Source organism: Mirounga angustirostris, unplaced genomic scaffold (assembly GCF_029215605.1).
Source record: "Mirounga angustirostris isolate CCGP_5_RB_7025 unplaced genomic scaffold, mMirAng1.0.hap1 SCAF_12, whole genome shotgun sequence".
Lineage (NCBI taxonomy): Eukaryota > Metazoa > Chordata > Mammalia > Carnivora > Phocidae > Mirounga > Mirounga angustirostris.
In genome coordinates this window covers 18,398,554-18,422,337 of record NW_026991720.1, presented here as the reverse complement: position 1 = coordinate 18,422,337, position 23,784 = coordinate 18,398,554, and the positions used below count along the sequence as shown (strand labels likewise).

Genomic DNA, 23,784 nt, shown 5'->3' with positions numbered 1-23,784 from the left:
GGCTTTTGCCTTCTGTCTGCACAAGACATAGGGTTGTCACTCTCTCTCCCCCAAAAGGCGAGGGCTGTGGATCTCAGAGGGGGCAGGCTTCTGAAGATCGAAAATATCCACAGGCCCCCAGCTCATTCTTTCTCTTAACAACCTTTTTTTTCCTGCTATTAGTTATCGTAATAAAGCAACATACACATGATCCATACACTCTTCAGAATAAATCAAATACCAAGTATTTTCTTAAAAGTCCAGAAACTGGTTGTAAACTAGTGAAGTTAGAATCCACAATTTTTTTTAAATTTAAATTTAATTTAGTTAACATATACTGTATTATTAGTTTCAGGGGTAGAATATAGTGATTCATCAGTTGCATGTAACACCCAGTGCTCATTACATCAAGTGTTCTCCTTACTGCCTATCCCCCAGTTACCCCATCCCTCCACCCACCTCCCCTCCAGCAATCCTCAGTTTGCTTCCTAGAGTTAAGAGTCTCTTATGGTTTGCCTCCCTCTCTGTTTTCATCTTATTTTATTTTTCCTTCCCTTCCCGTATGTTCATCTGTTTTGTTTCTTAGATTCCACATGTGAGTGAATTCATATGGTATTTGTCTTTCTCTGACTGACTTATTTCACTTAGCATAATACCCTTTAGTTCCATCCATGTTGTTGCAAATGACAAGATTTCATTCTTTTTGATGGCTGAGTAACGTTCCACTGTATATAGGTACCACATCTTCTTTATCCGTTCCTCTGTCGATGCACCTCTGGGCTCTTTCCATATTTTAGAACCCACAACTCTTGCTGAAGTATTATTTCCATATCCACCAAAATTAAGTTCCCTCTCTACTGCTTGCCTCGGATTATGTCGTTCCAGAAAAGGCTCTTCCTGGACCCCGCACTCTCTACTTCCTGGCAACAATATGAAGCTAGTTGTAAAAGGCCCTAGAACCTGTGAATCAATTTCCTTAATTTTTGCTTGAGCTTTCAAAGGGGAAAAAAACAAATGATCTCAGGAAAATGAATCCCTCTCCTCCTTTCTTCTTCGATCCCAGAACTTTAAGAGCGCAGTTTCTGTCTTTCAGCTTTGCTTGACTTATTTCTAAACCAACGGGTAATATTCTAAAGTGGGAAATCCTGCTGTCATTGTGTCCTAAGGCCTCCTACCTTAATTCAGTTCCACCTGGAAGCTGGAAGCCAAGAGTCCAGACGAGAATTTTAAACACTTGCCTTATCATAATGACCAGCCTTGCAACATCCTCCATTGAGAATCTACTAGAAGAAAAGCCGCACACTGGTGGCTACGAGCTCTGGGTGCGCTGATAACCGGGCAGGCGTGTGTCCCTGGAGCCACGTCCTGCCTCCGCGGAGAAGCCGAGCGAGGACTGGCAGGCGAGGGGGCCTCAAGGCTCTCGTACAGTTGTGCACTCTGGGCTGTGACAGAAATGACAGGGCTGATTTAGGAGATCACAGGCTATCAGGGTCAGCGGGGCCTTAGGGGCATTGAGGGTCTTCCAGATCTTCGACACCACAGGCTGGCCAGGGCCCAACTGCCTCTCGTGACCAGGAATTCGCTCTTCCCAATGGGTATCCAGAGAAATCTTGTGCTAGAAAGGTCTTTGTTATGCTAAGCGAAAATGTGCTTTCCTATATCTTCCACCTGTTGTTCTCAATTCTGTATGTTTGACCACACAGGACAGGTCTTATCCTAGTCCTCATGGAAACCCTGCTGAATGTTTGATAGAGCTGTTCTATTCCTATGTTATTATACCCAATTGTTTGTGGTAAACATCGTCAATCCATTGATACAGTTTAAACTAATTAAATTCATCTTAAACAATTCAATTTATGATCCCATAAATTAATTTATTGATGTTAGAGCAATGTGTTAATTAAACTCAGTGAATACAGTTTAACATGGACATGGCTTTAAGTTAAGAGTGGTAGCTTTAAGAGAAGGAGGCTCAGGCTGAACTTCAGAGGATGCCAGCCAGCATATTGGTGAGATCATTCTGAGGCCAAGGTCAAGTCTTCAGCACTGTAGATTTTAAAATTCATTCTTGTTAGTTCACTCAGGAGTGATCGGGGTGTGTGTGGGGGTGATCCATAATAATCTAGTTCATAACAAACTGATACATGTGATGGAATTCTCTTTACATCACTGTTCTACGAGATGTGCCCACCGAGCGGACTAGAACATGTGTGTATCTGCTGGCCACACGTTATGTTTTCATTAGATCAAAAGCCTTTGAAAACTACTTGAATATCAGGAGTGATTATAATAAAAAAGTTCAGCCCGAGGCACTTACTGTTTCATCTGAGCTCACAGCTGAGCACACCGACATATGCCTGCCAGCCAGAGAGCAGATTCTCTCTCTTTCCATAGTGCTGGAGGGTGACTCTGACAAATTCTGGATGAATGATTCCTCTTTTAAAATACTCTTTATCTGCCACAAAAATGCTGTATCAAACATTTCTGCATTTGGCAAGATGCAGTGGTTAGGAGAGCCGGCTCAAGTCAGTAAGTATTTATTAGCTGAATGACTGAATAAATGAATCAGAAATCATTGAATAGGACAAGCTCAGTTGAAATTTGCCAGAACAGGATATATTTTACGTCAGTGTGTTAATTTTTTAGTGAAGGGTTTGCAATCATTGCCTTTGCACATAAGATTTGTCAAAGCTGCCACCCCCGGCTTCTTCCTGTGAGTTAGGAAACACTCCAGTCATCAACATTTGTAACTGTCCTGGGCTCAACGTTGGTGCACCCACCACATTCATATGCTGAGACCCTAACCCCCAACGTGACGCTGTTTGGAGATGGAGCTTAGGCTAGTTCACAGGGTTAGGCCCTCCTGATGGGATCAGCAGCCTGATGAGAAGAGGAAGAGAGAGATACATGCCTGAGGAAAGACCCCTGTAAAGGTGTCAGAGAAGGTGGTTCTCTGCAAGCCAGGAAGGTGCTCACCAGCGACCAAATTGGCTGGCACCTTGATCTTGAACCTCCCAGGCCCCAGAACTGTGAGAAATGAATGCAGATTGTTTAAGCCAGCTGGGCTGCCCTGTTCTGTTATGGCAGCCTGAGCTAAAACAGTAAAGTATCTTTCAGAGAAGTACATTGATTCAGAGATGAGATGCAGGATATCTTTTTATTACTTCACATTGAAGAAGGTGGCATTTCTGACATCTTCCCAGCCACCTCTAGAAAGGTCCTGCAGAGGACTCTGTAGGTCCTGTGCTCGGTCTACAGTAGAGGGGGACTGCGGTGGAAGGATGGGACAGATGGTCTCAGTCCTTCAGATAAAGGGGGATGTGAGATTGGGGAGCTGAAATGTGGTATGGGAATTTCAGGGAGTGGAGCAGGATTAGAATTGGTTCCATGAGCAATGCCCAAAGGAGTTAACTAAGGACATATAGAAGAATGGTGAACAGCCTTGAGGTCACCACCGAGGTTATGTATTATGGATGGAGAGTCGAGTAATGTGGAGACCCTGCCAACTTTCTGTAGGAGCACCTGGCTGCCCAGAAGGAGAGAGACAAGAGAGCTGACTTTATTTATCATTGGGGATTGACAAGGCAGTTAAGAGCAAAGGATTCCTGGAGGCTTACTGGCATTAAGTAACAAACCCTTAAATAGAAAGTGCTTCAGAGAAGCAGAGCAGGGGCACCTGGGTGGCTCAGTTGGTTGGACATCTGCCTTAGGCTCAGGTCATGATCCCAGGGTCTGGGATCGAGCCCCACGTCGGGCTCCCTGCTCAGCGGGGAGTCTCCTTCTCCCTCTCCCTTTGCCTGCCGCTCCCCCTGCTTGTGCACGCTCTCTCTCTCTGTCAAATAAATAAATAAAATATTTTTAAAAAAGAAGCTGAGCAGTGAATGTTTCAAAGCAAGGGGAGACTACCCACATGGATAGGTATGAAATGTTTAGTCAATGAACCTGGGAGTGCCCTGCTGCCTCCCCCATTGCTCAGGTCTAGCCACTTCTCTGGTTTACATTTACATGGGGCTCAAGATCTTGTCTCCAGCTGACCAATCTCCCTGTATTCTTTATCTTTTGTTTAATTCCATTTTTGCCCTGCCCCTTCAAACTCAAGGTTCCTGTTATTAATACCAATGATCTTCATGCCCAAGCTGGTGGACAGTTTAGTCGAGACTCTGCTGCCATCTAGTGGTCCTGGGTCACTTCACGTGTCCACGGTATCCAGGCTAGGAAAGAGGCAAGTGAAATCAAGGCAGTTAGTTGAATGCTTGGATATGAATATTCAAGGAGTCTGGAGTTCATGCTGAGAGTAAAGAAAAAAAAAAAAATTAGGGGGTATGAGAATGACAGAAGAATGAGAGTTTGTGGCTAAGAGAACTTCAGAGTTTGAAATCTTGATGATGAAGGAATATCACGTGAGGATAATACCAAAGGAGTGGCTAAGGTTGTGTGCAACCGAAAGGGTCCTGAAGAAAGACATTTAAGTTGAAAGTCAAAGAATTGAGGGCCAGGTTGTTGCAAGGGCCCTTTGCATTCTCCACTCAGAGATGAATGTTCCTGTGTTAGAGTCCTTGTCTCAGTGATATTTTTCATCTCCCACACTTCCGGACACATTGTTTATAAAATCTTGTTGGAACGGACTTGAACATTGAAACATCGCTAATGGTGATCATAGAAGATGGAATGGAGATTTCAACCGTGAACTGGTTGGCCTGTACTTTTAGATATGATATCGTTTCAAATATTTGGCTTTCTCAAGCCAAGCGGCTGTTTTCCACCTTCCAGTGGATGTGCCAGTATATCTCCACTAGGCAGAGCTCCCCATACCTGGTACTTGCCAGCTTCATGTATATCTTCTAGGGCAGGAAAATATCCCGGGTGTTGTTGTGTGCTCGTGGCCTGAAAGGGACACCCCACTTTCAGCAATTCCCTCCTTACCTTCCCTGACATTTATTCTCCACTGTGAATTTTCTGTCAGCAAGATTTTCCTCGAGGGATTCTTAATCTGGGGTTCATGGATCCCAGGCTGTAGGGAGCCCCTGAAATCAAATGCAAAACTATATTTTGTGAACACTCGTTTATTTTTATTTTATTTATTTATTTATTTATTTATTTATTTATTTATTTATTTATTTATTAAAGATTTATTTATTTATTTGAGAGCACGAGAATGAGAGTACATGAGAGGGGGGAGGGTCAGAGGGAGAAGCAGACTCCCCACCGAGCAGGGAGCCCGATGCGGGACTCGATCCCGGGACTCCAGGATCATGACCTGAGCTGAAGGCAGTTGCTTAACCAACTGAGCCACCCAGGCACCCTTCTCATATTTTTTTTTAATTAAGTTCTTAAAGGAATGTGTGGCCCATGAAGGAAAAATAAGACTTGCTTTGGGCAATTTGACTTGCTTTGATCTCAGGCAAGTTTCTGAACCTCCAAACTCCGTCAGCTTTCCCTCCTTTCTGAGTTTGTAAAAGTTTTTGAAAGTTCCTGGGAAGCCTGGGTGGCTCAGTTGGTTAAGCGTCTGCCTTTGGCTCGGGTCATGATCCCAGGGTCCTGGGATCGAGCCCCGCATCGGGCTCCTTGCTCAGCGGGGAGTCTGCTTCTCCCTCTCCCTCTGCCTACAGCTCCCCCTGCTTGTGTTCTCTCTCTATCAAATAAATAAATAAAATCTTCAAAAAGAAAAAAGAAGAAAGTTAGTTCTTCTACTTTGCCATACTTGTCCAAGGAAGTATGGAAATCCTGCATGTCTGCTTACTGGGTAATCTAGCTTCTGGTCACACTGTGATCCGCAAAGGGTAGAGGATTTCTAGACATTTTTTTCATTCCTCACCAAGTGGAGTCTACATTTCTTCCAACTGAGAGCTCACCCAAATCATACGCTTGACTCATTCCTGCTGACCCCCTGAATCTCCCGTGGGGCTCATTAGCTCTCGAGCTGAAACTTGCCATGGTTCCCCAGGCGCCCAGTGCCTGAACGACTGAATACTGTCAGTCCTTTGAACACTTTGATGAATACTCTGGTTACCTCTTGATTCTTATGACACCTTTGCTAGCCAACATGTCTACCAGGTGGCTTCTTCGTCAGCTGTGGTAACAGATCTCATTTCTTTTTTCCAACTTCTTACTATGGAAAAATGTCAGTCATATACAAAATTAGAGAGAATAGTATATTGAATATAATGTACAGATCACTCAGCCTTCATCATTTCATGACCAATATTATTTCATCTGTGCCCCCTTGCTTTCCACTCCTCACTCGGATTATTTTGAAGCAAATCCCAACAGCATCCCCTATAAGTATATCAGTATAAGAAATATATCAGTATAATAAGAATTAATACCACATCGGGGCGCCTGGGTGGCTCAGTCGTTGAGCGTCTGCCTTCGGCTCAGGTCATGATCCCAGGGTCCTGGGATCGAGCCTCATGTAGGGCTCCCTGCTCAGCAGGGAGTCTGCTTCTCCCTCTCCCCCTGCTTGTGTTCCCCTCTTTCGCTGTGTCTCTGTCAAATAAATAAATAAAAATTAAAAAAAAAAGAATTAATACCACATCACATCTAAAAATTAGCAAGAAATTTCCACATTTCATTTAGCGTTAAATAGTAGTGGTTCAAAGTAGCTCTTGCTCAGAAAAAAACCTCAATTTCAGTCTTGAGCTAAAAAAAACCACACACACACAATTAAACTTTACCACGACTAAGTCACCAAGTCAGGATATTTTACTTCTATTTCTGACAAAAATTCATAGAACTGAAGATAAGTGTAAGTCCATCAGAGTCACTAAAGTTCATTTTTGACACCATTGGTTCAATAACACAAAGATTCAAATATTTTCTGCAAAGGATCTGCTGATGAAGAATACAATAAATAATCACAGGCTTTAGCATCTTTTTTTTTGTTTTTTGTCACAAGCTTTGTGAAAATTTGTCCAATTAAGTTTTTTTCTGTTCCACGGAAGTTCTTACCAACAGGAGGTTGTTAGTACATCTTAGCAGATTCCACCTCAGGTTGTACCGCATTATCAATTTTCTCAACTTGTTGCTGTTCTACACAGACTATCCATAGGATCCAAGTCTCCAGTCACTTCAGACCTGGCATTGACACTTCAAGTAAGCAATAGTAAATGAACATTATCAGTGGCATCTGGTAACCCATCAAGATACAAGGGAAAATACTCAGAACCATTAGCCTTGGTTTTTGGGGGTTTTATTTGTTTGTTTTCTTTTAACTAACTGTTGGTGTTGTTCTCAATGTCTTCAATACTTGGACCTGCTGTTCTTACCAAAAGACTTGTTGTCTTCAGCAAGTTTTTTTTCTCTGGACACATTTTCTCAGCTTCTGCCGTCAAACACCATTTAATTGACTTACTTATGGTCAATGGCTTTCCTTGCTTACTACCAAACGGGCCATGTGAAAACTTTGGTTGCAACCTCGTTTCCAATTTTAATTCTTGGGAAGAAATTCTGCTATAATGAGATATGCCATTTTAAATTTCATAATATTTTTGACTGTTACTTTTCTGTGAATTGGGAATATTGTGATGGCTACTTAATCTGGTAATGCTGACATATATTGTGTTGTTTGAGCACAGTTATGGTGTCATTACATAATGAATATAATTCAGTAAAAAATAAACCACACTCTACAGTGACCAGAAAGTGCAACATTTGGAGTCCACTTTTCTTGTTTTGACATGAAGGATATGCAGTGGTACTATAAAATACAGTAAAATTAAATTAAATTAAATTAAACATTATGGTACAATGATATGCTTAGCACTCCTAACACTGTTTTGAGTGAGCTATGACCCCCTGAGCAGCAGTATGAAGTGATGAGAGTTCAACATATGGTCTCTGTTGCAACTTTTCAGCTCTATTGTTGACACTTGAATGTAGCCATAGATAACACGTAAATGGAAGAGTGTGGCTGTTTTGCGATAAAACAAAACAAAAAAATAGAAACTAATCTTTAATTTCAAGTATTTTTCACATCACAAAATACTATTATTCTTTTGATTTTTTTCAACCATTTAAAACTGTAAAACCATTCTTGGTTTGCAGACCATATAAAAACAGGCAGTGGGCCAGACTGGGCCCACCGGCCATAGTTTGCCAACCCCTGGTCTAGATCATTGTACCTCTAAAAATTCCACCAATGTGTCAGGTTCCTGAATCTTTTCATGGTATATTTCCTATCACCTCTTTCTTAGACATTCAAAGTTCTAGCCACTTTCTGCTACCAGGCCCTATTGGCATGGTGTCATCAGTGAGTAGACCAGTGACCAGAATGTCCAGATAACCAAGGTCCATCTAGTCCATGAGCTATATACTTTCAGCAAGGACCAGAGCAGTGAATTGAATGGGTCATCATCAAGAGTATCACTCTTGCATCCTTTGAGTGGCTGAGGGTGACACAAATCACTGCAGGATTCTCTGTTGCTGTCAACTTACTACCTTTGCCTAGGGATAGGGATCAGGGAGGACCTCTGGGATTTCCATTTAGCCTTTCCTACCATGAAGACTTAACTCCACAGAAAACCAATGTGACCATTCTTCCAGTTGCTAAGAATACCACAGCCCTCTGACTTGGGCTTGGACTCCATCTATCACTTGGCCTCTAAACATCTCTCTTGAGTAAGGATGCTGATGCTATTTTGGGCCACTTGGCATCCATGTCAGTCTATCCACAGCCCTCAAAATACCTGCATATTCACTTTCCCCAGTGTATAGTTAATCTGGTAAATGTCTATAGGCTCCTTGGAGGAAGGATTGTTCATCCTTCTGTACTATAACTACTTGCTATGGTGCTTCAGGGTCCTTCCTCAAGGGGACAATGGATTTTGAGACTGAAAACTGCCTGAACTCTTGAAACTAGATAAGAAACCATGATTTTCATTGAGGGTGTGGACCGACTCAAGTTTTTTTGGGATATAGAAATCAAGCAATACCCTCATTGCTTTCCTACATACCTTGCTCCTAGGTTACCATGTCTTATTAGTTTTTGCCACAGATTCCTAAGGGCCAAATCCTCCTGGTTGTCACTGTTGCCCATTAGGATAATTGCATCTACCTGGCTTATTGTGGGGGCAATTAACACAGCCGATTAATACCAGTAATCCCACCTTCACTCTGACAGTTTTGTGCTCTCAACTAGCTTCTGCTATTCCAGAACCCTATCATCCCCATTTTCCCGGCAGATCTCTTACCATCTGCCAACCCTGGCCTGCAGAAACAGACAATATTGAGTTTGTCAAGATGCTAGTGCCTCCCTTCCGAAGCATTCCTTTCTACTTTAGTGAAGAGTGTCTTCTGGGCCTTCCTGAGAACCACTGTCATCTGCTGGTTCCACGGTGTTGCACAGTAAGTCAGTTCTAACATGCCCATCTCCCTGAGCCTTTCACCCCTTCCTCAGCCAAGGAATTTCCAGCATCTCCGCCTCATTTTTTCCAAGCCTTATTTAAAAGATATTTTGAGGGAGCCTGGGTGGCTCAGTCGGTTAAGCGTCTGCCTTCGGCTCAGGTCGTGATCCCAGGTCCTGGGATCAAGTCCCACGTCAGGCTCCCTGCTCCGGGGGGAGACTGCTTCTCCCTCTCCCACTCCCCCAGCCCTCATGCTCTCTTGTGCACGCTCTCTCTCAAATAAATAAATAAAATCTTTTTTTAAAAAAGAGAGAGATTCTGGCAGTTTATTAACAATGGCTCCAGGTATGCTCGCAGGGCAAGCTGGAGGAAGAGAAAGCAGAGAACAAGAAAGTAAAAGAATAGGTCACATATCTTTTTTCCCACCAGTAAGTCCTCAAATCAAAAATCAGTTCTGAGCTGAGGGAAGGGAAACACTTTGCAATGGATGGCAATTTGAAGTTTTTAACTGAATAACACTTTCTAATACTTGAAAAGCCAAACTGTTTTAATACCCAAGAATAAATGGAAAGCAAATGGAGAGTCTTCGGATCTGCCCATGATATCTCCAAGGGACAGGGAAGGGAGAACCAACAGAACCAATCTCCAAGGACAGGGAAGGGAGAACCAGCAGGCAGAGGAAGAAGAAAAATGGAGCTGTTTCCTCATTGTACTATTGATGACTGATGGTTTATTTTATTTATTTATGTTTAAAAGATTTAATTTATTTATTTGAGAGAGAGAGAGAGCAGAAGCAGGGGGAGCAGCTGAGGGATAGGGAGAAGCAGACTCCCCGCTGAGCAGGGAGCCCGATGTGGGGCTCGATCCCCAGACTCCAGGACCATGACCTGAACTGACAGCAGACGCTTAACCAACTGAGCCACCCATGCGCCCCTGACCAATGGTTTAAACAGCCAGTTACACAAGTGTTGAAGTGCAAAATGGTGTTGCTCCCTTCTAGTTCTCCAAGTTGTTTTTTTTCCCATTTAGGAAGTGGGTTACAATGAGCCATTATGCAACAAGAAACCTCTAGACATTCCATTTTTATAGACACAGGGAACAAAATACATAAAATCTGCATGCCATGATATGTGAACTGGTCTCAGAGACTGGGAAGTAGCACCCTAGGTGCCCTACAAAAGTCTCAGCCATGTACCATGGAGCTCAGTGAAGGCGACATCTCATCCATGGTGCAGTGGTTGCGGATCAAAGAAGGTTTCACGAAGGAGATGATATTTAAAAGGAATTTGAAGTACTGAGTATGATGTTGAAAGACATAGAGAAAGAAGTCCTTCAAGGGAGATGGGACAACAGGGAAAGACATGTCAGAGTGATCTGAGGGATGAGAAATTCAATTTAGATGAAACAAAGAACCCACGTGGAGACGAAATAGAAGACGAAGACCGAAAAACATGTTTCATTTGTATGTGGAAAGTCCTGGACACCAGGGAGCAGGATTTATATGTCAGAGGGAGGCATAGGAGTGATTGATCAGAATCCTAATACTCTCCTTAGTATTTTTCAAATCATTACTTGGGATCTTCAAGTTCTTGTTTGTAAACTACATCTGAAGGTAGAGTAAGTGGAAGTAAGACTGTGCTAAGGAGCCAGCGGGCAGGGACTTGCTGAATCAGAGCGTTGACTGGGGGCAGCTATCCCAGACTGCTGCATGGCAGTGACCTGGAGAACAGGGAGAGCTCTAGAGTTCTCGTTCTGTCTACCAGCCAGCAGTAGCCCAGGCTGAAGGAGGCAGGTGACTGTTCCTTAGACACCGCTTCTGGATTTGACCGCTTCCAGTGAATCCCTCTTTCCTGGAAGCCCATATACTGCCTCGCTCCAGTCTGGTCCTGGTCTGAATAAGGAAGAGGATGGCATACAACTGTGTTGGACCCGATGAGCAAAGGGCCTTTTCCCTCTTAAGTTGATTGCTTTGTCTTCAAGGTGAACACTGGAGTCCAATATCAGTATTCTGTATTTACTCAAACAAGCTTATGCTTTCCCCTTGCTTGATCTTCAAAGGGAAGAGCGTTATTAGAACACTCCTAAGGTGCTAGAAACACACCTTGAACCCCTGTCCCCTGCCCAGGTAGTTGAAAACATATTACATCCCTCATCAATTATATTCCCCTTTCCTTTTCTTTTTTTTTTTTAATATTCCCCTTTCCTGCAAACATTCTTCATATTAGATGGCTCCGGACTTGCATCGTCCCAGCCCCTTCTTCTGGACCTCTACACTTTGATGTCCCTGGATAACGTGATACCCGGCAGAGTACTCAGTTCCCCAGGTATGGGCTGACAAGGGAAGGAGAAGTAAAAGCATTCTTTCACCTTAGCCAGCTACTAAAATTCTGTTTTTCCGGGTTAAGATTTCTTTAGGGTTTTGTTTTGTTTTGTTTTGTTTTGTTTTGTTTTGTTTTGTTTGGCAGCAACAACTTGCTGTTGACTCATATTTAGCTTCCAGCCAACGGAAACTGGAATCCTTTCTTTTTCCCTGGGTGATGCGATCCAGCCATCTCAACCCCACCCAGGTCTTGGGCAGTTTGTTTTTATAGACCTGAGTAAGGGACCTCTCGCGTCTGTTAAATTCCATCTTGTTAGGTTCATTTTCCCCATTCTAGCCTCTGGCACGTTAATTCTCCTGCCCTAGACTCACCCCATAAGAACCAGATACATATCTTCTTTAAATTCAATCAATTTTTCAGCGATGTCCTTTACTGAAACTTATTAAAAAGTTTAAACAAGAGCAGAAGCACCAAAAGGCAGCACAGAGCCCTGTGACCTGCCACCAGAAGTTTCCTCACAGATTGAAGGGGAATTCAGGAAATGCCACTCTTTGGGTATGGGCATTCAACTGGATATGAATGCACCTAATTGATCTAGAGTCCGGTTCACATTTTTACACATTTTCTAAAATAAATCACAAGGGAACTTGCCAAGTGCCTTGTCCACAGGCACAATTTATGCTGTATTCATTCCATCTTCCAGTCTAGAAATGCCACCAAAAATGAAATGAATCCACTGTTAAATGGCTTCCTCTTTGTGAACACTGTATTTATCACTCTCTGGGGTGTTGCCCCTCCATCATCGCTCTTCCCTACACAACAGTGGTCTCTCAAATGTACTCCTTTTTTGTTTTTTACAGAGGTAGTGTAGCACTTGAAGATCGTGAGGAGTGTGAATCCAGGCTCGAATCCTGCCCCTCCCCCTCAATTACTGGCTGTGTGAACTTGGGCCCTTTGTCTCACCAAACTGTGCCTCAAGTTTTTCGTCAGTAAAATGGGGACAATGATAGAGCGCACATCATAAGGATGATTTGAGAATTGAACAACTTAACACTTGTAAAGCATGTAGAACCATTTCTGGCACGTTAGTAAGCAATATGAAAATTCTTGTTAAATAAGTAAGTGGAAAAAAAATAAACCCAGTGCTTTGGTTTGGTGTCTGCTCTCTTTTTCCTTTGTCATATATGCTAAAGATTTGTCAATTTTGTTGATCTTTTCAAAGAACCAACTTTTTTTAAAAAGATCTTTATTTATTTGAGAGAGAGCGCATGCACATGAGTGGGGGAGGGGCTGAGGCAGAGGGAGAGAGAGAGCCCAATCTTACCACCCTGAGATCGTGACCTGAGCTGAAATCAAGAGTCAAAAGCTTAACTGACTGAGCCACCCAGGTGCCCCTCAAAGAACCAACTTTTGGCTTCATTGGTCCTCTTTATTGTTTTTATATTGTCATTCATTTATTTCTGCTCTAATCTTTATTAGTCCCTTCCTTTTGCTAGCTTTGGTTTAAGTTTACTTGCCTTTTTCTAAGGTATAAAGCTGGGTCATTGGTTTGAGATCTTTCTTCTAATATAATTGAGAGAGCATTGGTGAGTGGCGGGGGGCGGGGCACGGGGAGAGGGTCTGTGGGCGAGGGAGAGAGAACTCAAGCAGACACTGCGCTGAGCATGGAGCCTAATGCAGGATTCGATCTCATGACCCTGAGATCACAACCTGTGCTGAAACCAAGAGTTGGCCCTTAACTGACTGAGTCACCCAGGCACCCCCCTTTCTTCCTTTTTAATGTAAGCGTTTACTGCTATAAATTTCCCTCTGAGCATTGCTTTCACTGCATCCTACAGGTTTTAGTATGTTGTGTTTTCACTTTCACTCATCTCAAAGTATTTACTAATTTCTATTGCAATTTCTTATTTAACCCATTGGTTGTTTAAGAGTGTGTTGTTTGATTTCCATATATTTGTAATTTTATGCTACTTTAAATCATACTTCAAAATCTTGACCATAGTCAGAATGTCTATAATATGAAGAATCCATATTCTACCCTAATTTAGGACCTTACCTGAATCCTTACTAAACCTTGTTGTCTTGTATTTATCATGCCATCTAGACAAATTGTTTTTGGATTCTGATTTTATCATTCAATATATTTGGCTTTGAAGTCTTTTATCAAATAAATGATAAAAATGTGGAATAGGATTGGGTAAGGATAAACCTATCTTCATAAAAGTTAACAGTAGCAGTTCATTGTATTAATTTTTTTTACCTTATGAAAAAGGGTTAGGATTAAAGATCCCAGCCTACCTTCTTCAGACTATAAATCCTTAATATAATTTATATACTACAAATATAATTTAATATGCTATAATACTGCTGTAATGGTTAGTTTTATGTATCAATTCAGCTGTGCCACAGTGCCCAAATATTTGGTCAAACATCATTCTAGATGTTTCTGTGAAACTATTTTTTGGATATGATTAACATTTAAATTAGCAAACTTTGAGTAAAGCATACAATCCTTCACAAAGTGGATGGACCTCATTCAATCAGTTGAAGGCCTTATAGGAAAAGACTAGCCCTAGCAAGGACTCAAACTACACCACTTCCCTGAGGCTCCACTCCATCAGATTTTTGATTTGTCAAGCCTCCACAATCATGTAAGCCAATTGCCTTAAAATAAATCTCTCTTTATGCACATACATCCTGTTGTTTCTGTTTCTTTGGGAAAGTGACTGATAAACTTGCTATGAAGTATTATTCTGAAACTAAAATACTTTCTTTTAGCCCTATGATTTGTACTTTGTTTCCAGAGTAAGATTTTACTGCATATCCAATACATTCTCTCCTGTTGGATTCCATCATTCATTCATTTGACAAATATTTCTGAACATCTACAATGCACCATGCACTGAGCATGAGGCAGTGAACAAATAAGGAAATATATAGCATGTCAAATGGTGTTAAGTGTTATGGAAAACAATAAGGGGCAGGATGCAGGGGGAGTTTACCAGAAGGCAGTAGTGTTACCACATAGGGTAGTATGTTAGGTACCTTCCATTTGCTTCTCTAGGTCTGTTCCCCACCATTCTCCTCTCCATTATCTGTCATAGGAGGCTGACATGTATGCACTACACAATATGCTCTTTTGCACTTGGCTTTCAGTTGGGTTCAGCTAGTGGGAGCACTGGCAAGAGATCAGAGGAAAAGAAAAGAGTAGATTTGGGGTATTTCTTCTTCTGGCTCCTTTCCTACTGTATTACAATGGTTTGGCTATGTCTTTCTACTGAAGGTTTGTCTAATTGGATGGCCATCTCACCACACCTGTCTCTCCTAGGGTTCTAGGAGCTGCCCTTACCTAGTGGCAAGAATTGGGGCAATTCTTTACCCCAGGGGACATTTGGCAATGTGTAGAGAAATTTGGGTTGTCTCATTGGGGGGAATGCTACTGGCATCTTGTGGATAGAGGGCAGAGATTCTGCTACACATCCTTAAAATGTGCAGGACAGCCCTCCCCCCAACCACATAGAATTATCTGGCCAAAAATGTTGATAGTGCTGAGGTTGAGAAGCCCTGACTTGCCCCCTCAAGTCTGGGAGTTGTGCGAAATGGCTCCCAGCTGTTACTGGCCCAGAGTGACTACACCATCCCTTGTTGTTTTTCCAAAACCAAACCAACACTTATGTAAACAGTCCTTTTATTAAACTCTCCTCAAATTACAAATTTCCTTCTGGGACTGAAACTGATATAATCTGTCAAGTCAGAATCCAGTGAATACAACAGAAATAGGTCTGAAGAATAAAAAGAGAGGAATTTATTGGAAAGAATTGGGTACTAGAAGACTTGAAAGGCCAAATGATTAACATTAAAGAAACCTGGAAATCAGTAACGGCTGGAAGCCACTAGCATTCCTAGGCTAGAGGAACAAAGGAAATACATGGTGTTATCAGATTCCAGAGGCTAGAGTTGCCTGCCAGAGGCAAGAAGCTAGTTCCAGAGGGACTAGAGCCAGGGGCAGATTCACTGCCGCCTGGAGATGCAGCCTGAGATAGGACAAAATACCCCATCTCGCCTTCCCTCCTCCCACTCTCTAGTCTTTTGTTGGTGCTCCCACTGACTGAACCCAACCAGAAGCCAGCTGACGTAGGAGTCTGAGGAAAGCAGCCCACAGAAGAAAGCAAAAAGTTGGGCAAGGGAATGATCAGAGAACATGCAGGCTCATGCCCAACAAAGAAAGTCCTTCTAAATAAGATGACATTTCAGTAAGGACTTTAAAGAATGAAGAGGCAAACCGTGTAGATATTTGGAATAAGAATGTTCTAAAACAAAACAAAACAAAACAAAACAAAGAATGTTCTAGGTTGCAGGAGAAAGTGCAAAGATCCTAGGTGGTAACACACTTAGTATATTAAGGGAAACATATTGCTAATGATCCTACAACAGAAAGAATGAGCAGGAGAGTGGTGGGAGATGAGATCAGAAGTTAAGACAGGCAGCAGACCATATGGGACTTTATTTGCCATGCTATGGACTTTGCTTTTGGCTCTGAGATGAAATCATCGACGAGTTTTGAGCAAAGGAGTGACATGATGTGACTATGGTTTAGAAGGATCCTTGTGGCTGCTGTGAGGAAAATAGACTTTAATGGAGCAAGAGATGAAGAGAGAGAACAGTTGGGAAATTATCTTAATAATCTAGGCAAGGTAGCTTGAGTGAGGAGGGCCCAAGAAGTAGATGAGGAGAGGTAGGATTTTGTACATCTGTTGAGGGTAAAGCCAACAGATTTTTTTTTTGTTGTCGGGTGATATATGGGTGTGAAAGAAAAGAGTGAAGTAAAAAATGACTTCAACTGGAAAAGGGCAGTTTGGAGGGAGAATCGGGAGCTCACCAGTGATAACATGAAATTTGAAACGGAGACTAAATCTCCATACAGAGCTGTGGGGGAGGGCCATTGGATATATGTTTCTGGAATTTGGGGGATGTTGGGGTGAGGGATGTAAATGTGGGCGTTACAACTGGCCATGTAAATAGTATTTGTCTTCATTTGGGTTCCCCTAAAGGCAGACCCTGACAAGAATTTGAGTGCAAGCAGTTTATTTGGAGGCGAGTCCAAGAATTACAGGCCGAGAAGAGAAGAAGTGAGACCGGAAAAGGAAGGAAGTCAATAAAATGTGCATTGTGAAGTAAGTTATTCTCATTGGCAACTGAAATTTGTTCCCATTGTGGAATTCTGGGAAAGAATGTAGAATAGGCCTCAAGGTATCCTGAGGGATCAGAAAGCTAGGTTGTTTATCCACCAGATGGCCATCCATCTTTGGTTGTGAGCTTGCTCTGAGGGACATGAACTCTCCAGCACTCCCAGGTTTTCCACAGGAGAGTCCAGTACTGCCCGGGCCAATAAAAGGCCCCAGGGCAGAAGGGCAGAAGTGAGGTTCCCAGTAACCAGCCCTCCATGTGCAGAGGTCTTGAAGGATAAAGTTGGGGCCCCCACAGCATGAGATGATCTAGCATCTCCCCAAGAGGGAGTGAGGTTAGAGAGAGAAGGCATCTTATCTCTAAAGCTCCATAACATTCCATCATTTAGAGGCCAAGGAAATGAGAAGGAACCAGCAAAGGGGACTGAGGAGAGGCCTGTGAAAAAGAGAGAGTGGAGTCCCAAAAGCCAAGTTCAGAAAGTGCTCCTAGCAGTTGGGAGAGATTAACTATCAAATGCTGCAGGAGGCTCACAGAAGTGAGGATTGAGGATGGACCATTGGATTTAGCAATCTGGAGGTCACTGATGACCTTGAGGGGATCAATTTTGGAGCTGTGGTTCAAGATAGGGAGTTCAACAGAAGAGAGAAATCAGAGACAACCTGTAGAGGCAACTTTTTAAAATAGTTTGGTGTAGGGCGCCTGGGTGGCTCAGTTGGTTAAGCGACTGCCTTCGGCTCAGGTCATGATCCTGGAGTCCTGGGATCGAGTCCCGCATCAGGCTCCCTGCTCGGCGGGGAGTCTGCTTCTCCCTCTGACCCTCCTCCCTTTCATGTGCTCTCTCTCTCTCTCTCTCTCTCTCATTCTCTCAAATAAATAAATAAAATCTTAATAAAAAAAGTAGTTTGGTGTAGAGAAATTGTAGCTAGCTGGCAGGAGATGTGTGGGTCAAAAGAGAGGTGTGTGTGTGTGTGTGTGTGTGTGTGTACGTGCATGTTTAAGATGGGAAATGTTGCAGCATGTTTGTTTGTTGATGAGACTAATCCAGGCAAGAGGGAAAAACTGATAATGCAGGAAAGAGACAGAAAGTCACAGAAGTGATATCCCTGGCACACAATAGGGAATGGGATCTGTGCACATCTAAACATAGCTCCCTTAGAGGAGCACAGATATTCATCGACGGTAACATAGTTTCGAAAGGCAGAGGGTAGGGCCATGGATGTGGATAGGTGGTGGAGTGTGTGGAAATTTTCTTCTGAATTGCAGTATTTTTCACAGAAGCAAGGAAATCCACTAACATTTGAGGATGGAGGAGAAGTAGTTGAAGATTGAGGAGAGAGAAGAGGTGTGAAATAGTCATTCAGGATTGGGAATACTGAGAGAAGAGGTTAACCCCTTTACCCTCGATAAATGCTGGGAGCTGGACTTCCTCTCTGGGCTTCTTGACTCTGGTGAGCTCTATTGCCACTGATGAAGGAGTCAGAACCCAACATCGTTTAACTGTGAGTTGTAAGTAATTTGCTCCAGTTTACAAGAGGCTGAGTATAGTAGTACAACCAGAGGGATTGTAAAAAGCAAGAAAGGTGTGTTTGAAGTAGTCCTACCTTCCTCTAGTAAAAATGTCTTAACTACTTTTTTAGGTAGAGCTCACATCTTTGATGAGCCTCTGGTCAAAGATTCTACTAAGAAAACCCTTGAGACCTGGAGCTGGATATTCTGGACTTTTGTCTTACCCCTGGCCAATAAGAGTTAAGATAATGTGTCTTTCTGTCCCAGTGTCAAGTTTCTGAACAATGTCAAACAGCCCATTTAGCAGCGCTCAGAAGACATCCATGGCCACACCAGATGTGGGCTACGGAAGGGCGGGCACAGGGGGTTGAATATCATACCCCCAAAAGATACGTCCAAGTTCTAACTCCTGGAGACTGTGAATGTGACCTTGTTTGAAAACAGGATCTTTGCAGATGTAATTAAGTTAAGGATCTTGAGATTAGATCATCCTGGGTATTGGGTGGGCCCCAAATCTAATGACTGGCATCCTTACAAGAGAGGGGAGAGGAATATTTGAGACACATAGAGACGCGGAGAAGGACAATGTGAATTTGGAGGCAGATATTGGCATGCAGCATCTACAAGAGCCACAGATTGCTGGAAACCACCAGAAGTGAGGAGAGAGGCATAGAATAGTGTCCCTCAGGGTCTCCAGAAGAAACCAACCCTGCTGTCACCTTGATTTCAGACTTCCAGCCTACTGAATTGGGAGAGGATAAATTTCTGTTGTGTTAAGCCACCAGGTATGTGGTGATTTGTTACAGCAGCTGTAAGAAACTGATGCAGAGAATGAACTTATATTTTGATAAAGTGAAAAGTGCAAGGTCAGGAAAATGACAATGAAGCATTCTTGGGACTAGGGAAGGAGGCTGGAACCACTTCCATTTCCTAAAACCTTGGGGGTGTTTCCTTTTATTTCCCTCTAGAAGAATGTGGCTCCTCCTCCGGAAATAATGTTTCCTGACAGTCTGGAAAGCCTGCAGTTAGATTCTGAGTCCACTGTCTCACTTCCATGAAAATGTTTGCAAGTATCTTGCTCCCCAGGAAGTCCTACCCTCATGATTTAACAAGCCTGCTTCTGCAGTCCTGAAATTTCTGCTTGCAGCAGGTCTGAGCTGAGAAATTTGCCCTTGGAGAGAGCAGCCTCCCAGACACCTGTCTCTCCCTGGATTCCTGCCTTGTCTCATCTGGACTGGAAAGAAGTTAGAGTTAGCACCGCACTTTGATGTGTTGGATTAGCCATTCCATTCTCTACTTTAAGTGCTCACACTCCATTTAGGGAGCTCCTGCCTCTCCTTCAGGACTTGCCCAAATGCCTTCTGCTCTGTGAAGGCCTCCCTGGAGCCACAGAATCAATTATATTTCCTTCTACGCCCCCATAGAATTTGGGCACCTCTGTTCAAGGACTTATTAAAGTTTATTACAGCTTATTTTTTACCTATCTGTCTTACCTGAAACACACCAGAGGAAGTGTTATTCACATCTGAATCACCAGCATTTAGTCTAGAAGCTAGGTCCACAAATGCTTTCTGTATAAAAAAAGGAAAGCAGGGCACCTGGGTGGCTCAGTTGGTTAAGTGACTGCCTTCGGATCAAGTCATGATCCTGGACTCCCAGGATCAAGTCCTGCATCAGGATCCCTGCTCAGCAGGGAGTCTGCTTCTCCCTCTGACCCTCCCCCCTCTCATGTGCTCTCTCTCATTCTCTCTCAAATAAATAAATACATAAAATCTTAAAAAAAAAAAAAAAGGAAAGCAACATCTTAGAAAATCTGCAATAACCAAATTCAAAGCTTCTCAAAAATATGCAACTGCTGTTAATTAACTTCATCTATTTTGGATTTCAAGCCATTAGCATTTGGCAAAGGAACAAAGCAACATAGAAACTAGGATGTCCTATATGAGTAAAGAGTTCAGTGCAGAATTTTGGAGGTAACTGTTGGCTGCTTTGCCCATAACGATCAGAGGGAAACTTCTTTCCTACAGATAAAAAGGGCAATGTTACCCGATGGACGGCAACTTTCTTCAACCCGTGGGAGGTAGGTTCTTCCTATTTGGGATGAGAGTTTAGCAAAAACTTTCTGGAATCAACCACTGAAGAAGCACACTGAGCCACATTTCCTTCATCTGGCCACTGCAGAAGGCTGAAGTGTTTACAGCAGATGGTATTCAATGCGATGTTATCATACCATGGTTTACCCAAAAATCTCCTCTCATCATGTTTTGTTTGGAGTTATACCTGGAGTTTTATGTATTTGAAAACATTCAGGATGACTCCTCAGTTGTAGAAGAAAAATAGACTGTGCTCTAAGCTTATATGTGAATATGCTCTGTAGAAAAGATGAAACATCCAAGTGAACAAGCTGAGAGTATGAGAGGAAAGTTTGAGTAGGTAAGTGTGTATGTTCCCATGGGAATGCACAGCTGCTGCCAACAAAAACCATGGGAAAAGGCTACAGACTCCTTCTATGATTCAGACTAAAATCAAATTTGTAAAGGAGTCAAAATACACATGAATCATCTGCTCTTTCATCCGCCATGATCATTACTATCTCCAAGTCAAAAGTTGGCCAAGAGTCACAATGAAAACCAGCCAGTTGTGACGACTGGAGATGTTTGTACTAAAAAATCTCCCCACCAAGAAATTCCGACAGCTTCTAGCATCCACCACATTCCACTTAACTTCTTTGGCCTATGAAGACCCCCATATGCTGGTACTACAGTCTCTATCTCATCTAATTTGTGACCACTTCCCCATTTTGATCAAGATGGTCTTCTCACTAGTCCCTACACATTCATGTTCATTCCTAACTCCAAAACTTTACTCACACTCTTTGTCCATCTCCCAGTGCATTTTCCTTCTTCATCTATTCAAATCAATTTATTCTTAAATTCCAGTCCCAGTACCATCCTCTACTGCCACTTGAGACCTAGAATCCCAAGCTAATGCTTCTTTTGAAATCAATCCATCATTTATGGACACTCGTTGGGTTCACACACTGCTCGGAGCATAATGGAGATTTCTGGTTGATCTTCTAGCTATTGTCTTTGCTGTTCACCATTTTAAACAATTTGTTCCTTCCCAAAGATGACCAAGATAACTAAGGGCTTTTCTTCCTTTTAAACCCTATGCAAGAGAAACATTTCTCCCCTTTCTTAGGCAAGAAAGAACCAGGGTGCACTAAACTGGTGAAAACTATTGAACTCTTGACCTTTAACCCCTTCCAAATGGAATAAATCTCAGTTAAAGTACAAATCAGTTATTCATTGAGGAAACCCTATGCAGATAAAAAATTACTGGTTTTGGGTACCACTTGGGGTAAGTGCTCTGAATCCTAGTTTTTGGATATCTAGGCTGTGGAATCACTAATAGGCATATTCCACAGTCAGGATGCAGAATGAGAGTAATTTTGGGGGGATCTGAACCTTGCAGAGAAAAATAAATGAACAAGGCTAGATCCAGGTCTCAGAGTCTGGCAATCCCACTTTACTCACGAACAGATAACGGAATCTCTGTAGCATTTGCTTAACATCTAAAACCTCAAAATGCCTCTATTTCTAGGTCAGTATCATCTCTGTATCAAGAAACTGTTCCCGAACACTGAGAAATTTAGCCTGGTATTTTGAAAAGTCACCCTAGTTCAGCTGTGCTGAGAGGAAAACTGAAAAACAAAACAAAACACCAAAATTCTCCTCCCTTTAATTGAACAAACTGTAGCCTGCCCTTGAATGACTTTTCTGTAGCTTATCCACTGTGGTAGGTTACTGTCAAAAATATTTACCCATGGGACACCTGGGTGGCTCAGTTGGTTAAGCGTCTGCCTTCAGCTCAGGTCATGATCCCAGGGTCCTGGGATCGAGTCCCACATCGGGCTCCTTGCTCAGCGGGGAGCCTGCTTCTCCCTCTGCCTGCTTCTCCCCCTGCTTGTGCTCTGTCTCTCTCTGACAAATAAATAAATAAAATCTTAAAAAAAAAAAAATTTACCCTTTTCCCCTTTTACCTCCATGAAAGGAATATTCTTCTTCTACTCCTTTACTTTGGTTTGGCCATGTGACGTTCTTCGGCAGATGGGACACAGACAGGGACTTGGAACGTGCTTGAGTGGTTGGGCTCGCCCTCTTGCACTTCTGTCATCATCACGAGAAGAGCATGTCTTGACTAGCCCCTGGTCCAAAGAGGGTGAAGACATAAAGAGCAGCTTCCCAGCTGACCTGCAGCTATGTGAGATGGAGTGATTGTCCAAGGAGGGTGAAGACACACAGAGCAGCCACCCAGCCGGCCCGTGGCTGTGTCAGATTGATTGTTATTTTAATGTGCTGAGTTCTGGGGAAAGTTTGTTACACAGTGTTTTTGTGGCAATAGCTAACTGAGGTACACGCCAATAATTTCACAGCCAGATTTTCTGGAGTTCTGTTTCAGTTCCCAGAAAATACCATTCTTGACCTTAAAGATGCAAACATAATATTTTCCTAGGGGCTTCTAGATCAAATGGCATAGTGCCCTTCAGACAAATGCTTATATTTTTTTCTTTTCTTTCTTTTTTTTTTTAATTTCTGACACTGTGAGTATTGTGAGTAGCTCACAGGGAAATGAGGTGTCTCTGTGTGCACAGGTACTTACTTGATTCCAGGCTCAGAGGAATCTGATTGTGATCCCTACATCTGTCACTGTGTCATGGACTGCCAGAAACTTGAAAGAAGGAGATCTATCAGTCAGGGGCTCAGCAAGAATCAGAGAGACACTCAGCTTTGTGGTGTAGAGGCTTTTTAAAGATTTTATTTATTTATTTGAGACAGAGAATGAGAGACAGAGAGCATGAGAGGGAGGAGGGTCAGAGGGAGAAGCAGACTCCCTGCTGAGCAGGGAGCCCGATGCGGGACTCGATCCCGGGACTCCAGGATCATGACCTGAGCCGAAGGCAGTCGCTTAACCAACTGAGCCACTCAGGCGCCCTGTAGAGGCTTTTTAAAAAAGATTTTATTTATTTATTTGAAAGAGGGAGACAGCGCTGAGAGTGAGAGCATGCAAGCAAGAGGAGGGGGGAGGGACAGAGGGAGAGGGAGAAGCGGACTCCCCACTGAGTAGAGCGAGCCTGACATGGGGGCTAGATCACAGGACCCCAGGATTATGACCCGAGCCGAAGGCAGATGCTTAACCGACTGAGTCACCCAGGTGCCCCATGTAGAGGCTTTTTAATAAAGGTAGGGTTAGAGGAAACCAGGAGGGAGGAACCAGAGACTAGACAGAGTGGGGGTCAGTTGCAATCCCCAGCCTGAACAGCAGGGGGACTCGACCCTGTTATCAGAGCCTGGTTGAGAGCTAAAGTCAAAGGGACTGCCCTATGGGAGTTTGGTGATAAGGCCATAGACAAAACACAGGGAAGCAGAGTGGGTGGGAGGGAATAAATG

At 43.0% G+C, this 23,784-nt stretch overlaps 1 long non-coding RNA gene across 1 annotated transcript in view; it reads right to left on the bottom strand.

Annotated features, from left to right (window-relative positions):
* Positions 1 to 421: 421 nt before the first annotated feature.
* LOC123835284 (uncharacterized) overlaps positions 422 to 23,784 on the bottom strand; it is a 49,741-nt gene continuing 26,378 nt past the window's right edge. The window contains exons 3-6 of the long non-coding RNA XR_010406364.1: positions 6,306 to 6,465; positions 5,990 to 6,088; positions 4,903 to 5,003; positions 422 to 4,190 (exon numbers count right to left, since the gene is read on the bottom strand). This is a non-coding gene — a long non-coding RNA (uncharacterized LOC123835284). The remainder of the gene's footprint in view (positions 4,191 to 4,902; positions 5,004 to 5,989; positions 6,089 to 6,305; positions 6,466 to 23,784) is intronic.